The 18,938-nt window shown below is 46.7% G+C and overlaps 1 protein-coding gene and 1 long non-coding RNA gene across 2 annotated transcripts in view; both read left to right on the forward strand.

Moving 5' to 3' along the window:
* CDIN1 (CDAN1 interacting nuclease 1) overlaps nucleotides 1-18,938 on the forward strand; it is a 786,301-nt gene that overhangs the window by 75,599 nt on the left and 691,764 nt on the right. The gene's annotated exons all lie outside the window — the stretch shown is intronic.
* LOC147689591 (uncharacterized) lies at nucleotides 6,821-18,433 on the forward strand. The gene is made up of 3 exons (XR_015299757.1): nucleotides 6,821-8,040; nucleotides 8,103-8,179; nucleotides 18,300-18,433. It is a non-coding gene; the product is annotated as an uncharacterized LOC147689591 (long non-coding RNA).

The following is an 18,938-nucleotide window of genomic DNA, read 5'->3' on the forward strand; positions in this document are numbered from 1 at the left end:
GAGGAACCAGCACCTCCTCAGATCTCCATCCAAACCCAACAGAGAAGCGTGCCCATCCTTCACTGGTGCCTTTAGCTCCTTGAGGGGCCTGTGGAGGTGGCGAGGCGCTGGGACCTCTACTTGGCCAGGGTTGAGTCCCTGCCGCTGCTGGACGAGAGGGACGAAGGAGGGAAGCAGATTTTAGTCCCTATTAAAAAGGACACTAGAAGGCTTGCAGAACAGCGAAACCTCCATGTTGGACAGCTGTAAAATCGTGTTGACAAGTCGTCATAGAACTTCTGGGAGAGGAGGGGGAGGGGTTGAGGTGTCCGTATTAAATACACAGAGCAGCGAAGGCGACCACTCCGAGGCGGGAGTGGTGCGTGGAGGGGACAGGGCTACACTCACACAGGGTTGGGGGTGAGGTAAACAGACAGAACGTAGGGAAGATTTGGACGTCTACACAGGACATGGTTGTGTTAGGTAGATTATTCATGTGTAGAATGAGCACTTACTAGGCAACTCGCTCTCCGTCTCTTTCCACAGACAATCCACAGCTGTCTCTCACCCACTCTCATTACCTCTCTTCACCACACACTTCCATTCTGGCATATAGACACTATCACAAGCAGACAACCTCTCTGTTTAACACACACATGCTCTCCCAACCCCAAGCCACCATTACTCTCTCAAAGAAACTATCGGTTTCACACACACTTCACATTTTACAAACTATTCCACACAGTAAATCCCTCCCTTACACACACAGTTATAACTTTGTTTGGCTGTCAGACAGACACATTGCTTCTTCCACTCTCTCTATCAAGAATAGACTGCTGGTCACTCTCACATTCTTGCTGTCTCTTTTTCTGTCTCTCTCACAATCTATCTCTCACACACATGGCCAGCCTCTGTTCCTTCAGACACACACGCTCCAGCAGTGTCAGTTGCGCACCTTGTGCTCTGCGCACCCCTCCCACAGATCATGCTCTCGGGCTAGAGGACTTAGGAGGAGAGGGGGGCAGCCTGCCTGCCGCCCCACCAGGGAATGAGGGCAGCATATCCTTCCCGCAGTTGGGCTACCCGCAGTACCTGAGCGCCTGCCCAGGAGCAGTCTACGCGACAGGGGAGTGCCAGGGACTCCTGGCTGCAGCCGCCACCGCAGCATCGGGAGCCCGGCCGGGTGGAGGCAGCGAGCTGGGAGCCAGCAGCCCGGCTGCCCTCACCGCCTCGGTGCTGGGCATGTACAACGCTCACGTGCCCTACAGGGCCGCCCCCTACTACAGCGCCTTCCTGCCTTACACCACCAAGCTGGCGCTCTTCTCGCAGATGGTAAGTGTGGGCACGGGGGCAAAGGAACAGCAGAGAGTGCCGGGAAGGCAGAGGGAAGGGAGAGGAATCCCGACTACAAAGGGAACGGGCTGAGAAGGAACGAAAAGAGCCGGGGAGTAGGAAACACACCCGGGAGTGCCTTCACCTCAATTTCATGCTCTGCTCTGACTTATTCAAAAGGCGGCGGGTGTGGCATAGAGGTGCGGGCCGGCCGGCTTTCAAGCTGCGCTGCCAAAAACGTGTCTTTGTCGCCCAGTGCAGCGTCTGGCGCAGGACGAGCGGCAGTCGAAGAAAGGTGTACGGGCTGCATTTTGGGCAGCACAGCTGTCGTCAGAGGCTGTGGTATGTGCCTGCGTGTGGAATACAATGAGCCTGTACAGCCATCGCAAAACCGAAAGCGATCTCTTTTTAAACCAATGCTAGACTGCTCTCCGTGAACGAATATCGAGTTGTGGAGAGTGAAAGGGGAGAGGGGGGCGGGAACGGGCACACGGGGAGGGGGCGGAACGGACACACGGACAGCGGGAGGGGGGGCGGGAAGAAAATAATTTAAAAAAACACTCACCTGGACTTCTTCCGCCGGCCGTGGTCGGCATGAAATGACTCATACAAACAAATAAAAAAAAAAAAAAGAAACTCCGCCCACCGCCGCGATGACGACATCCCAGAGGCGGAGAGCGAAAAAATCGCGGGAACGCCCCCGAATCTGGTCCGGCCTTGACGGACAGACCCGGCTCCCAATGGCTAGCCTCCATTTATGGAGCTAGCCAATGGGAGCCGGGGGACGTTCCTGAAGCCCATATTGTAAACAATAGATTTCGCCTGCGCCGAAAAGCTGCGCAGAGCGCAGCCTTCGGCAGGCGAAACCTAAAAAGGTGGTGGTGACCCAGCAAGATCATTAATGGAAGTAGTGGAGGTTTGTATTTTTACTTTGAATAGCCAATGAAAATGAAAGTTATGCCTAATTGGGAGGAGGAGCTACGCCGCGAACCAAGATGGCCGCATAAGCTCCCGGCTCCGCCGACCTCCGCCGGCGGCTCGTCTATCCTGTTGTTTATCCTCTACCCACGCCCTGTGCCTGGATGTATGAAGGTTCCCCGATGCCAACGGTGCTGTCCCGGACTTCCTACCTTATTCAGCGACGGAGTTATGTTGTGTCCCATTTTCGGCCTACTCCCGGGCTGCCGCCGGGACCTCGATTTTTGAACTATCCGAGCGGGAACTGATCAACATCGGCTGTGGGACCGCGACTGTGGCCGGTCTTCCAGATTTCCATCATTCTTCCGCTTTCGGCTTGTGATCTCGCTGATGGATGGTGCCGAAGAAGAGTCATTGTGACGTGTTGCTATCCTCCTGCACCGCGACTGGGGGCTGTGTGCCTGACCCTCGTTTCCCGGTCCGGGGGCCGACGGGCTGCACCCACGGCCGGTGTCCGTGTTGAGTGTGCCAGTTCGGGCGCCCCTTTTGTTGAGATCGCTAACTGTGTGCCCGGAGCCCGGTGATGTGGACTGGAGATTGTGTCCCCCTCCGTCCCTTGGGCCCCGGGATGGAGAAGATGGATGACGCACATTCATTGAGTTCCGTATTGGCAGCGATTGGGGCGCTCCGCTCGCAATTCACCGTTGCATGTGTCTCCCTGGCGGCAAAGCTGGATGATGTCTGCTCGCGACCGGCCACTGACGCTGCAACACCTGAACAGCGGTTTGTGGTCCAGTCGAGCGAATTAACCCGCCATCTTAAGGTGCCCGAGCGGCAGCCCGACTCCGCTCCTTTGGGAGTCGGCCTCACTCCTCCTTCATCTGTTACAGTGCCTGGTTTTCCCTTCACGTTTTCTACCCGATGGTGTATCGTTGCTGGAGGTCCTGTTCGTCAACACCGAGTCTCCGGGTCCTGTCGAAGGGGACTGCTTTTCTTCTTCGTCCCGGCCCGTCTGCATAACGGAGGCCGCCATTTTGTGCCCGGACTTTGTTCCATCTTCAATGCCTCGGACTACCATGGACGCTTTGTTTGCTTCTGGTCGGATGTGGCTTGGTCGGAAGGTGCTCCGGAACGGATTCGCACTGGTCAGGGCTGACTTTGACTTTGAGTTGTTCTTGCTCCTCACCACTGCTTCGGACCACCTGAGACGCTCTCTTTGATTGCATTTGTTATGACTTTGGCGATGGATCTTCCAGTGAGACTCGCAGGGTTAACTTATACTTTCCTGGGGCTGTTCAGTTCACTCTTGCCGGGACTGCGCCGAGTATCTTACCGGGCAAGGGGCGGGGTGGGGGGGTTCTTATTGGTAACTGTCCTCCCCGTGATAATGCCGATTGTTTGCTTTGATCGATGATGGACGTGTCCTGGGGGGGTTACTGCCGGCGGGGGGTAACGGGTGTCCGGGGGTGTATCTGTTTCTCTCCTCCTCCACTTCTTGTACTTTTTCCCTTCTGTGGGGCAGTTCCGGGGCGACAGGCACGCTGTTAGTGGGTTAGGCCGTAGCCATTACAGGGGTGCAGGGTGGCGGGTGCGGGGGGGGGGGGGGTGGGGGGGTTTATTTTGTTCTATGGTCCCTATCGCTCTTTTCTGGCTTTGGGATGGTTCTTTCCTCTTTAGTAGGGTTGGCTGTCTCTTGGTCTCGCACCTTTTTTCTTTTCTAGCATCTCAATAGCCTCTGTTTCTCCATTCTTGGGGGGGTGGGCTTTTTGGGGTGATAATTAGTAATGTTGTTGACTGTACTATTACTTATTGTCCAGTATTACCGCCGCGGCTGCCTAGATTATATAGTTGCTGTAGTCATGGCCTATCTCCGACTGTCATTGGGGTACGTCCCCCTCGTCTCTTTTGTGTATCTTCATGTAAGGTGTGATGTCCTTGTTGTTGCAGCCCCTACTCTTCTTCTAAAATTTAAAAATGAAAACCTCATATCCTGTGTTGCGAGCCTCACAACCACGTCTGGTGTCTTTAACATGTCCTGAGTTCTGATTGGCCTACGTTTCTCCTGTTTCTATTGACTGTCTTTGCGGCCGGCCATGATGGTTGTGGGCCTGCGCATGTATCTCCTTACTTTTGAAATAAAGGTTTTCAAAAAAAAAAAAAAAAAAAGAAAATGAAAGTTATGACTTTTCACAAGCGTTACAGCAGCTGTGATGGAGTGTAACTGCATGAATGTGTTGGGAGTGCCTTATAACCTTTGTTTTGATGCAATATACACATCACAATCACCACGTACTGCCTGCCTTTTAAGAACTCTGAGGTCAAGGGTGCATGGAAGTGAATTTTAGGTCTGTAAAAGAGTCGAAGAATAGAAAGTTAGTGACTATAAATAGCATTCATGCAACTCTGGATTTAAAACATTTTTAACCACTTCAGTCATAGTAAGCGACTGAAGGTAAAAACAGAGGAAAACGTGAAATAATTACTGTTCGAGTAAAGGCACACACCTGGAAGATAGTCATGATGTTCATCCTTGTTTGATTTTTAGTAAGTTAATGGAAATGCTTATTGGTTTAGGCCCGTGCTCGCTTATGAGATTGTTGTTACTCGCAATAGAGCTACACCGTCTTCTCTCAGGAGATGGGTACATAATGCAAACAATACAAAAACTCCTGAAAGAATTGTTTGAAAAAATGTTCAAAGATACGTAAAATAATTGTTCGAGTAGATGAAATTAAGGGAGCCAATAAGAAAAAAACTAAAAATAGAAACTAGTAAAAGGCGTACTCAATGCTGGGTTTCGAATAAAAATATTTGTATATATTAATGTAAATGTACAACGTTTGGAAGCCAGTAACCTGTCTGAATCTAAAGCAATTTTTTTCAATAGTTTTTTCAATAGACAAATCACAAATCTTCTCAAACGGCTGTGTACAATATCCTTGTATGGTTACATAGACATTTGTTACACAGCAGAGTAGCAAAATATTTGCATGAGTGTTTCAGACATTAGACCTTGCGTTATTGAGAAGAACCCCTCCGGTGCTTACCTTCCTATACCTTAGTCACAACATCCACCATGTACTTTCTCAATCACCAGTTGTACCTCCTGTGTGCTACTTTACGCCTTTCCCTTAATGTTCACACCCAGAGAAACTGAACACCACTTTTTAGGTCGAAGACTACTAGATAGCACAGCTCCCTGGTGGCGAATAGACTTCTTGTGGGCATTCTGAAAGCTTCCCTCTGAAACCATTTGGCCCATTGCTTACCATTTGCTTTGTAAATAAAACATTTTAGCTTTCGATTTGCTTTATTTGTTTTAGGCTGTCCAGCATGTCTTTGTTCTTCCCATGGAGCATCCCTTGTTTACTGTGTTCTTTCACAAGTGCCTTCTTTCTGTAAACAGGCTCTTAAAACTTGTTCTTATCTGGTCATATTTGCTGTGCTTTCAAAGACTGAGGTCAAATGTCAGGCTCTGTCTTCTGAGGGAGCCTGTTGTTCACTTTTCTTTTTCTGACTTCAACGTGAGAGGATTTATCTGTCGGTCTTGCTGGGCTAGAAAAGGTTTTTTCCTAGCACGCAACAGAGTTTAAATGTCTGTAAAGTAATTGTGCAAATATGTTAGAATATATGAGAATTATGAAAGCACAAATTAAGAAAGTTCAGAATTTCAAAAAAGTGTGGTAGAAACAAATATATTTTAATTGGATCAAGACAAATCGGTACACTAGGTGATGCCATTTCCACACATTATCACTTGTGCACCGTATAGTTTTGTCAGTAAAATTGTATGTGCAAATGTAATGGTCCTTTCAATTGAAAATATGGTGACTGTAATGGCAGTGTGCTACCACTCTTCTCCTCTCTACCTCACTCCACTCTAGGCCTCTCTAGGCCACTCCAAGCCACTCCTGTACTCTATCCTACTCCTCTCCCACACTCCACGCCACTGCACTCTTGGACTCTGCTCTTAGACTCTACTCCACTAGTCACTACTCCACTCACCACTACTCCACTCGCCACTCTACGCTACTAACTTTTAGCCATGCTGAAGAGCGGCCACACTGGTGTACAACAAAGCTAAAACACATTGACAAAGCCAATATTGCTTTCTTAGGCGAGACCTATTGGCTATGCCAATGCTTGTTGGAAGTCTGACCTAGTGGACTGCTTGAATCCTAGAAGGGGGAACTCCGATACGCTTTTAAACTTTACCTTGGCTTTATAAATGTACAAGTCCCATTAGGACTGTTGGGGCTGTGCTGTGAAGGACCTTTTTTATTTAAATAAATAAATGAGCTTATTTTCTTCCTCTTTAGTCATGTCGAATGGCAGCCTGCCACTTTGGGTTAGATGCCACAATGGCATTATTCACCTGGAGCAGATATTTTCCTATGCGCTATTTACACCTATGTAGGCATAACATAGCTTTAAATGAAACACCTGTTGCTGCAGCAATCCGAGGCTTTTGGCGCTGTTTAAGTCTGCATTTATTGTATTATCAGCTTGCTTTGCTTTGAATCTATGGTAATTTAAGAGCAGATGGTGATGATTGAACCTTTTTTTTCTCATGTTGTTCCTGCCTAAGTTTGAGTACTGTTGAGTTCATGCCACTGCGTTGTACAACATTTCAATGAGCCATCAGCACTGTAGCGCTACATGTATCTTGTCTATGCATGTGTGTGTGTGTGCAGAGGCGACTTCTAGAGTGCAGATCTAGTTACAGAACAACAGTGCTGATGAGATTGCGGTATTACAGCTGGAGAATGAAGGGTAACAAGTGGACGTGCGTGCAGAAAGGAAGCAGAGGGCTGAGATGATGTGGTGTGTGCTGGAGGAACCTGTGATTGCATAAGGAGATCTTGTGGATATGCCTGCAAGGATATGGAAGTGGAACTCTTTGGATGGGACCGGTGGCTGATGGTTACACGGTTACTAACTGTTGCTTGAAGAAGGGGGTCTTTAGTTCTTGCCTGAGGTTGGGGAGTTACATAGCCTGGTAAATTTGAATTGGGATGAAGTTCTGTACTCTGGGGGCATAGCATTGCCTCTAGTTTTCTCGTTCTTTTTCCTGAATTCCAACCTGCTGCAACCCCAGATCCCAGTTTTTAGTTGTTAGACACCAAAGGGATACTAGAATTGACTGTCCAGTAGATGATGCAGCATCTTGGTAATGTGATGTGAGTAAACCGAGACAAAAGAAGGAAGAATTGGATGAGAGTGAGGCGAGTACAAGATACTTTGGATCCAGATAGACAAAAGAAGAAAGAATTGGATGACAGTGAGGCGAGTACAAGATACTTTGGATCTAGAGACAAAAGAAGGAAGAATTGGATGAGTGAGGCGAGTACAAGATACTTTGGATCCAGAGAGACAAAAGAAGGAAGAATTGGATGAGAGTGAGGCGAGTACAAGATACTATGGATCCAGAAAGACAAAAGAAAGAAGAATTGGATGAGAAGGAGGAGAGTACAAGATACTACGGATCTAGAAAGACAAATGAAGGAGGAATTGGATGAGAATGAAGAGAGTACAAGATACTTTGGATACAGAGACAAAAAAGGAAGAATTGGATGAGAGGCGAGTACAAGATAGTTTGGATGCAGAGACAAAAGAAGAAAGAATTGGCTGAGAGTGAGGACAGTACAAGATACTTTGGATCTACAGACAAAAGAAGGAAGAATTGGATGAGAGCGAGGCGAGTACAAGATACTTAGGATCTGGAGACAAAAGAAGGAAGACTTGGATGAGAGTGAGGCGAGTACAAGATACTTTGGATCTAGAGACAAAAGAAGGAAGAATTGGATGAGCGTGAGGAGAGTACAAGATACGTTGGATCGAGAGGGACAAAAGAAGGAAGAATTGGATGAGAGTGAGGAGAGTACAAGATACTTTGGATCCAGCTAGACAAAAGAAGGAAGAATTGGATGAGAGTGAGGCGAGTACAAGTGTAGTTCCGTGAATTTGTGGGTCTGATTCGGTGGTTCCGAACCCGTTCAATAAAGGTCATCGGAAATAGACGATTTTGGTGTCAGCAGACCGCAAATGACGAGTGTAGCGTGTACAAGTGTTTTCACATGAATCGATCTATGAGAAAACTCTGTATTTGGGGATTCCGTTTGAACCTTTGGTTCCATTTTGTGTACGGCAGCCATTTTGTGTGGTTGCCCTCACATAGGCCGATGACTGCGGCAGAACGAGTCCTTCAGATATGTATGCCTTAGCTGACTTCTGAATGACATGGCCGAACTGACTCCTTGCCCGAGGCTGACCTCGCGGAGCCAGTTCCTTGTTAAGCAGCTGGTCAGATAAAGATCAAAGAGCAGGACATACCCGAGTTTACAGTACACTGCACCCACCTTTCTATCTTGCTTCTAATCTGTTTCTGCTCCTTTCTTTACGACATAATCACTGATTCGTGTTGAGGGTTTTATGATGGGTTTGTCCGGCCTGAACGAACAAGAAAATGGAATGTGCTTGGTCATTTCTGGTGGGCTGGACAACGGAAAGTGGGATTGTCGTCATACGCTACTTTTGAAATGTCACACTGTCATTGGTCAGTTTGTACGAACCCCATGTTAATTTGGAATGTTGCCTGAGGCTTGATTTTTGGCATAAAAGACCATGCTCCGCTCATTGAATGTGTACAGTCTCTAGCGAACCACCCGTGTGTGCTTCGTAGATCTCTGTTCCTGCTTGCAGCCAATAAACTTTGGTCTTTGACGTCATCAAGAAGTCTCCTGTGTCTCTGTTTGCCAAGGCATGGGAACTCGAAGGCATCGGGCGTTTTCCCTGACGCCGCTGGGTACTAAAACCCGGTCCTTCAGTTGGCACCCAACGTGGGGCGACTTCAGTGGTACCGGTCCAAGCCCGAACATCGTGAGGAGCTTCGTGTGAAAATTCTGGTGGAAGGCCAACCACTTCATCGACCCCTGTATGTCGGCGTGGTCAGAAAGTCTTTGCTGCGAGGTTTCCCGCTTTACGACGGCTACGAAGGACTGCTGCCCTGACTGTCGACCTGTCTTGGAGCCTTAGACGTTTGTAGAGCGAGACGATTGACGGGTCTTCTGGTGACGCCATTGACATTTCAGTTAAGTATGAGTGGAGCGTCTCCTAGTCCTTAGTTTGTTTTGGTATCCCTTTAGTGGATCGCTTTGATTTAGTACCTGCAGGCCCCAAAGCCAAGGGACTCGTGTATTCGCGAGACTATCGTTTTGAGATTTCCCTTGTTGTTTGAAGCTAGACTAGTGAGCAAGATGCCTGGTCTTAGCAGACTTGGAAAGATATTTGGTTGTGGTTGTTCTAAGGATTCCCGGTTAGAGGATTCGTGTCCGGTTCCTCCAATTGGAACTCCTACATATGAATTATACGTGAAGCATGGTGTAGGTCCTATTAGTTATAATGAGATCTAGGTAAAGTATTCGAGAAAAGACGGTGTCCTACAGTGGCCCCGTTACGGTAGTTTTGAAAGTGAGATTTTAGATAATCTCGAAGCGAAATTGTTCAAGAAGAAAGCCCGGCCGGCAATGTTTGTCTCTTTCTGCATATGGCGCAAAGAAGCCAAACAGAAAGAAATTAAATTAGCGAAGAAGAATAAACGAGAACGAGGTATGTCAATGGTACAAGCTGCTGTTGCGTTTAGGGATAATGAGGAAGAGCAAGAGAGCGAACAGATGCTTAGGGTGAAGAAGTTAGCGGTAGATAGATGCTACCCAGTTTTGCCACCTAAAGAGCAGGAAGACGAGAAAGATCTTGCGAAAGATCCTTTGATGTCGCATCTATTGAGTTCGCCACCTCCTTATGCACAAAGTGCTACGGCACCACCGCCACCAGTTGTGGCTGTGCAACATCCAGTTGTTGTGCTACCCGTAATTCCTCCTCAGCCAGCTCCTCTTCCGTTGGCTACTGTTCCTTTGGCGCAGCCTCCTCAGGGGCCGCCAACTTTGCCTTCCCCTTTTGTCTGCTACTCCTATGCCTGTTTATAATACTCCTTCTGCTCCGACTTTGGATTCTTCTACTATTGCTCCGTCTTCCCTTATTCTCCCATCTTCTCCTTCTACTAGGCAGCGAATGACTGCTGCTTTTTCTGGTTTTCTGACTCCTTTATTGGGACAATTGGGTATGTCTCCAGTGCATGAGGATAGACAATCACGTAGTCAATTGCCTGACACAGATGAGCGTGTAGTTTTGGATCACATGGCACGTAGATGGGTTACGTACACTTCCCAGTATGATCTTGAAGGTATTATGGATGTTTTCCGACAATGGAAAGCACCAAAGCAACGATACGTTTTTGAAATGATGTGTGTGTTCCTCCATGAACAATGGATGGACGAAGTGGGTAAAGCGCCTGAAGAATTATATTGAGTGCGTTCCGAGTTTGCAAAAGGGACGATTGTGAGTCTTCTTGACATTGAGAGAGCGGTGTCGACGTTGTTGTCGTTTCGTAATAATGCTCCTTCCGAGCGATTGTTTGAGCCTGATTCGTCGGTTGGGAGAGCAGCGCGTCAGTATCAGATGCGTGAGGTTCCTCCACTTTGGAGACCTACTGATGGAAATGTTGCTGCACATTTTCAGCGAGTATGGGTACATGTTCCTTGGAAACGGGCTGAAGTCCTAGCACTTAAGCAGACTTTACCTGATCCGCGCAAAAATCTGGCGGGATATTATAAAGAGCTCACTCAAACTGTGGGTTCGTGCATCATGAATTTAGCAGACATAGACATGTTGTTTGGCAATGTTGTTCCACAGCCTATCTGGAATGTGATTCAACATACGGATCATGATAATGAATTGGGTGATACATGGGTTAATATTGTTGCTGCGAATGATAGACAAGTTGGAGGTGCTAAGCCTGAAGATCTAATTGCTCAACTCCCTAGTAGGATTATTAATTTCATGAAGACTTTGATGCCCGAAGTGCGTGTTAATTGGGACAAGTTGTCTGCATGTAAGCAGAAGAAAGACAAGACTGTGTCTGATTTCTTCACGCGGTTTGAAGAAACTTTTGTAGATCATAGTGGTCAGGATATGGCTACTGATGGTGGCCAGAGATTGTTTGTTGACAAATGTGTGCATAATTTGCTTCCCGAGTTGTGCACTAAGTTGAATGATTCTGAGAGTGCTTGGGCTGTCTCCACGTCCGCACAGATTTTAGCTACGGCCCAGTACTATGAAAATAGGCGCAAAGATGAGTTAGAGAAAGCGGATAAGAAGACTAAGGAATTGAAGACTAAAGTTCTTCTACAACAAGCTTATCCACCCCGTACTAATAATCAGCGCGATTATCAGCAACCTCAGCAATATTCGAGAAACTCGCAAAGGAACGAGTCTTCTCAACAGCGTTTCCCGTATGGGCCTAATCAGTGTGCGTACTGTAAAGAAGAGGGCCATTACAAGAATAGTTGTCCGGTTTTGCTACAGCGTACAAATGGTGCTTCTGGTGTACGAGGTCGAGGTGCTCAACAAGTGCCTAGAGGTAGTGGTCGCGGACAGAACGTACGTTCTTTGCCTCCACAGAACTCGATGATTAGTTTTGATCAGCAGCAAGGTTCGTCTGGTAGGACAGCACAGTACTATATGGATGATTACTATGTTGAAGGTGACAAAGTAAATGGTAATGATTGTTAGGACAGCCATGGACAAAGAGAGGGAGTTGTTTCAGTTCCAGTAGATCAGAGTGGACCCTATGTTGAAGTGATTGCATCAGGTGTGTCAGAACCTTTTCTGCTAGATACTGGTGCTACAAAGAGTTCTATTATGCATTCTAAACTCCCTGGCACACCTTTGTCTGGCTTTGATAATGTTTCTGTAGGTTTTTCTGGCACCCCCGTTACAAATCCGATTTCTGCTCCATTGTCTCTTTCTGTTGGACCGTGTAAGTTCGAAGCCCCCCTTCTTTTGACTCCAGGTTGTAATGAGAATCTGTTGGGATTGGATTTATTGAACAGATTGTATGCGACACTGTATTGTTCTCCGTCAGGAGTACACCTTACTTTGGGTAAGAAAGTGATCTCTCCGATGTATATATCGAAAGATAGTCTTCCATCTGAATTGTCTTCTTTACCAGATTCATTGTGGGCTACTGGTCCGAATGATGTGGGCCTACTGGAAATTCCCCCATATGTTGTAACACTGAAGGCGAATGCTAAGTTACCGCGCATTCCACAGTATCGTATCTCGAGTGATGGTGAGCGTGCACTTTTGGCGATCATTTATGATCTGATCGACAAGGGTGTCATTGAGGAAACAAGAGGTAATGTGTGCAATAGTCCTGTTTTGCCTGTTTTGAAGAGAACTGATTCTTCACAGCCTCCTGTATATACGTTTGTCATCGATCTTCGCGAAGTGAACAAGATTATTGTTCCACAATTTCCTGTTGTGCCTGATATCACTGCCTTGTTGACTCTGATTCCGGCTACAGCCACATGGTTTTCGGTGATCGACTTGAAGAATGCTTTCTTCAGCATCCCGATTGCCATAGAGAGTAGGGATATCTTTGGATTCTCTTTAGGAGGACGAAGTTTCCGCTTTAAGCGCGCTCCTCAAGGCTATTGCGCGAGTCCATCGATCTATAGTCAAGCCTTGAAAACACAACTTGATCTGTTGGTTTTACCTGATGGTGCAGCCCTTATTCAATACGTTGATGATTTGCTAGTGGCCGCTGATACTGAAGAGATTTGTAGGTAAACCACTTTGTCGTTGTTACGCCACTTGTCTGATAGTCATCACAAAGTTTCTCTCTCCAAATTGCAATATTGTCGACAAGAAGTAACCTACTTAGGTCACCTCTTATCGAAGGAAGGAAGGAAACTGACCCCAGAAAGAATTCAAGCTATTGCGAAAATGAGTGTGCCTACGACACAGAGAGAAGTACTTGCGTTTTTGGGTATTACGTCGTACTGTAGACAGTGGATCCCTAATTTTTCTTTGTTAATGAAGCCTTTGATAGCTCTTACTGTTAAGGATACTCCACATCCTATTCCTTGGACTGACGAATGTCAAAAGAGCTTTTCTGAATTATACGATGCGTTGTGTTCGGCTCCTGTGTTGGGTACTCCCGACTACAGTAAGCCTTTCACATTGTATGTCCACGAGAGAGAGGGATGTGCATTGTCAGTCTTGACTCAGCAGTTTGGCGATAAGCAGCGTCCATGTGCGTACTTTTCGTCGACTTTAGATCCGGTAGCTAGAGCGTTGCCGAGTTGCTTGAGAGCCGCAGCGGCTGTTTCAATCCGACGTCTGCTGGTTTGGTTATGGACAATACGTTAGTGGTCATGGTTCCACATGCAGTGGATACCTTGTTGAACCGTACGAAGACACAGCATTTAACTAGTGCTCGGTTGTCGGGTTACGAGTTGACGTTGTTAGCGAGTCATGTGCACATTAAACTATGCAACACGTTGAATCCAGCCACGTTGTTGCCAATTGCAGTTGAGACAGATAGTGAAGAACAGCATGACTGTTTTCTGAGAACTGAAGAAGAAACGAAAGGGAGAGTAGACCTTAGGGAATACTCCTCTTCCAGAGTATGATGGTACTTAGTGGGTTGATGGTTCGTGCTTTAAGTTACCGAATGGTGATACGACTGCGGCATATGCTGTTACGACTTTGCATACGATTGTTGAAGCTGCATGTATTCCACATAATTCAGCACACGCAGCGGAGTTGATTGCATTAACGAGAGCATCTGTGTTGGCGAAAGGTAAATGAGTGAATGTGTATACTGATAGCCAATATGCCTTTGGCGTGGCTCATAGCTTAGGACGTTTGTGGCGTGAACGTGGGTTCTTGACTTCGCATGGGACGAAGATCCAGCATGGACAGTTGGTGAATGAACTTCTTGAATCTCTTACTTTGCCATTGCAAGTAGCGATCGTGAAATGTAGTGCCCATAAGAAAGTTACGGATGATGTTGGTCGTGGAAATGCGTTTGCGGATGAAGTTGCGAAAGAAACTGCGAGAAATGTGATGAGTCGAATGTATGTTGCGGGTCCGGCGAGATGGGTTCCAGAGAAGAGTATGTGTCAAGATACGATTGAGAGTGTGAAATCCATTCAAGCTGAAGCTACAGAGAAAGAGTTGAATGAATGGAGAGAAAGCAAGGGTAGGTTGGATTCGGATGGTTGTTGGACTGATTTGTCTGAGCATCAAAGATGGTTGTTGCCTAACGCTTATGTGCTTCCGGTTGTTACAATGGCTCATGGAATGTTACATATCAGCGTGAAAGGGTTTTGTAAGTTGTTGGCTCCGGTTTGGCAGAATGCGGGAATTCCAAAATGTGCAGAGAATTTGGTTAAAAACTGTATGGTGTGCTTGATGTACAATCCTGGTAAGGGAACTCTAACACCAGCTGGTCATTTTGCTCCTCCTACGTATCCATTTGAGGCTTTGCAGCTAGATTTTATCCACATGGAGAGATGCAACAACTTGAAATATGTTTTAGTGGTTGTTTGCTCCTTTTGTAGATGGGCAGAAGCTTATCCCCTTAAGGACAATACTGCCTTGTCCACAGCGAAAGTTCTGATAAAAGAGTTTTTCCCGAGGTTTGGAATGCCGAGAATTATCTGGAGTGACAATGGGAGTGAATTTGTGGGTCAAGTCATGAAGAGAGTGTGTGCGGGACTAGGTATTCGGCAGAAGTTCCACGCTGCAAATCACCCCCAATCAGCTGGTTTAGTTGAGTGCTATAATGGCACCTTAAAGCTTAAGTTAGCCAAAATCCAAGCGAGCACTGGTCAAAAGTGGCCAGATGCTTTGTCTTTAGCGCTCCTGTCAACAAGAATGACTGTGCATTTGAGAATGGGTCTGAGTCCTTACGAAGTTGTCTTTGGTCGCCCAGCTAATATTTGGGGTGTGCCAAGGCCAACTAGATTTAGTGAGATTGAGTACCCTGTGTTGCTTTACTATTTGCGTGAACTGACGACTAAATTGCGTGTCTTACACCAACAGGTGCATGAGAGCCTACCACAAGCTTCAGAAGATCCAGGCCACGCTGTTGAACCTGGTTCGTGGGTCTTCATCAAAAATTTCCAGAGGAACAAGAACGATCAGCCCCGTTGGACAGGACCCTTCCAAGTACTCCTGTCTACACGTTCTGCAGTTCGAGTACAAGGCAAGAGAAACTGGATCCACGGTGTACACTGTAAGCGAGCACCTTTGCCCTTACCGTACGATAAGTGGGTCCAGGAAGGACTTCCAGACTCTGAAACAGAAACTGTTCCACGATTTTTGCCATTCAGCGATGCTCGTCTGATTGGTACGAACTCTGAGAGACAAAGTGACGATCTTTTACAAGAAGCTGTGCCTCCTTCGAATCGATTGAACACTACGTAGCCTGATTTGTTGTTTAAAGATCAAGAATTGCCTGAAAGAAGCCGCTATAATTTGCGACCGAGAGTCATGGACAAATGAAGCACAAATAAAGTTTTTATGATTTTTCTGTTTGCAGGTTAACTCTCCACCGAGGATCTACTCATTTTTGTTTTTCGAACCGCCATCCGGGTTCAGCTGTAGGGTCGTGGTGCCTAAGTCTTTGGAGTGCAAGCCTGAGACACTAGGTCGAGGGTTCTGGTTGGCCTATGGGAGTTGCCCTGGGTTGACAGAGGCATTCCTTAGGATAGAACACTCTACCATCGCGAGCAGCATATTTAGTTTAGGATGGATTTCTTTGAGTTGGAGAGACCTGCACAGACAATGATTTTTAGAAAGAAGATATGTAAATTGATCTCAAAGAAACGTTTTTTAATACCGTGTGTATTTTTGCTATTGAGTTTGATGACATTCATAATCAGTTATGTGACATTCTCCTTTAAAGTAACGTTTGTTCCCACTGTGCAACCTACACCTCCACCTACTATTTCTTCTCATTCTTTTCATCCTTTGCCTGAACATGAAGTAGTTAGACGATTGGAATTTGCCAATAATTCCTTTATTCAACTTTTGCACCAACACCAGTTACTGATGAACACGACAAACTGTTGGATCTGTGGTCTAATGCCCCATATGACTGATAAGGGTATACCATACTTAGTATTGCCTTTTAGTTTGAATGGTTCGATTTGGGCTTACAGAACTATGTTTATTTATGCCCATAGTGTCTATCCCCAAAGTTCAGTGAAAGGCAACCCAAAGAATAGTGCTCTGGTCAATTAGAGGGATTAATTCGTATGAGACTATTCCGAGAGACGAGACACGAGCATATATTGGTTGGAACGTTACTGGATATGGAGTTAGTCTGAGTGTTAACCAGCGAGCGAAAAGTTCTCCACTGATTTAGATAGTGCCCCATCAGGGTCGCTATTGTCTGCAGGGTAATGGCAAGAATCCGAGAGCTCAGTTAGGGAAGAGCGTTTGTACTGATACCTACGTATTTACGTCCCAGTCTTCCCCAGCATTTTTAGCTGCTAAGGGTACCTACTTTGTTTGTTATGACAAAGCATATACATGGTTGCCCCCTGATTTTTCGGGCACATGTTTTGTTTCTTTCCTGTTGCCTCCCACTTTTACAGCTGTGGCAGATTACCATAAGACTAGAGTTGCTAGAGGTGTCTTTAGCCAAGAAGACACTGCAGGGCAAGAGTTGGGAGATTTCTTTAAGGGTTTTCTGCCGTTCTTGGGACCGATGGCTAATAGCAGGAATATTCGCCAGTTGACGAGAGTGGTTGAGTCCACCATAGTGGAAACTGCCAGTGCCCTTAGTAACTTGACTGCTGAGCTCCAGTCGGATAGACTTTTGACACTCCAAAATAGAGTTGCCATTGATGGCATACTAGCAGATCGAGGTGGATTTTGTAAACTGATTCAATCGAGCTGCTGCGTTTTTATTCCAGACAACGCTCCGTCAGTCTTCCAGGCCATTTCCAAGCTACATAAGATCTCCGATTCTGTCCATTTGGACAAAGGAGATTGGTCGTTGATGGGATGGTTATGGGGATTGATATCCACTTAGGGTTGGTAGATTTTGATGGTCATTGGGTTGGTCTTAGCTATCCTTTTCCTGTTCTGTCTCTGTGTACAGTGTGCTCCTGCTATTTGTGGCCTCTGTGCTACTGCGTGTGCAAGGAGACCTGTCCAGAGAGAGGTACTAAGTAATAGGATGATGCTACAGCAACACATCGATGAATATAGATCCGGATTCAGATTGACATGGGTTTGGGTCTGTTGCCTATGTAAGGGCAAAAGGAGGGTCTGTAGTTCCGTGAGTTTGTGGGTCTGGTTCGGTGGTTCCGAACCCGTTCAATAAAGGTCGTCGGAAATAGATGATTTTGGTGTCAGCATACCGCAAATGACGTCTGTAGCGTGTACACGTGTTTTCGCATGAATCAATCTATGAGAACACTGTATTTGGGGATTTCGTTTGAACCTTCGGGTTCCATTTTGTGTACGGCAGCCATTTTGTGTGGTTGCCCTCACATAGGCCGATGACTGCGGCCGAATGAGTCCTTGAGATACGTATGCCTTAGCTGACTTCTGAATGACCTGGCCGAACTGACTCCTTGCCCGAGGCTGACCTCGCTGAGCCAGTTCCTTGTTAAGCAGCTGGTCAGATAAAGATCGAAGAGCAGGACATACCTGAGTTTACAGTACACTGCACCCACCTTTCTTTCTTGCTTCTAATCTGTTTCTGCTCCTTTCTTTACGACATCATCACTATTTCGGGTTGTGGGTTTTATGATGGGTTTGTCCGGCCTGAACGAACCAGAAAATGGAATGTGCTTGGTCATTTCTGGTAGGCTGGACAACGGAAAGTGGGATTGTCGTCATGCGCTACTTTTTAAATGTCACACTGTCATTGGTCAGTTTTCATGAACCCCATGTTAATATGGAAGGTTGCCTGAGGCTTGATTTTTGGCATAAAAGACCATGCTCCGCTCATTGAATGTGTGCAGTCTCTAGCGAACCACCCGTGTGTGCTTCGTAGATCTCTGTTCCTGGTTGCAGCCAATAAACTTTGGTCTTTGACGTCATCAAGAAGTATCCCGTGTCTCGGTTTGCCAAGGCAGGGGAACTCTAAGGCATCGGGCGTTTTTCCTGACGCCGCTGGGTTCTAAAACCCGGTCCTTCACAAGATACTTTGGATCTAGAGACAAAAGAAGGAAGAATTGGATGAGTGAGGTGAGTACAAGATACTATGGATCCAGAAAGACAAAAGAAAGAAGAATTGGATGAGAAGGAGAGTACAGGATACTTTGGATACAGAGACAAAAAAGGAAGAATTGGATGAGAGGCGAGTACAAGATACTTTGGATACAGAGACAAAAAAGGAAAACTTCTTGAAAGTGGACTCTGAGGACCAATCCGCCGCCCACATCAAATCTTCCAACCGTGCACATACTGCAAAAGCCTTAGAGGCCATGGCCCCTCTGGCAGAAGGCGCTCCGAAACGTTTAGTATCTATGACTGCTTCCTGCATGACCCAGCGCACCCACCTGGCTATGGTGGGGGAAGAGACTGCATGGTGTGGTTTTCGCAAGGCAATCAACAACTGACGCTCGCCCGGAGGCCGGAGATCCCAAGTGATGTCCTCATACGCCTTCAAGCAATGCACTACACACAATTTCGGGACATCCATAAAAGCAGGATACGTAATCGTCCTGGAGCCAGATTTCGTGCAACGGCCAATCGAAAAGGTGACGCCATCAGGCGAAAACACCTGTGCGGACACATCCAGCGCCCGTACATCTGACACTCTGCGGCTGGACGCCAAA

Source organism: Lissotriton vulgaris, chromosome 9, assembly GCF_964263255.1.
Source record: "Lissotriton vulgaris chromosome 9, aLisVul1.2, whole genome shotgun sequence".
Taxonomy (NCBI): Eukaryota; Metazoa; Chordata; class Amphibia; order Caudata; family Salamandridae; genus Lissotriton; species Lissotriton vulgaris.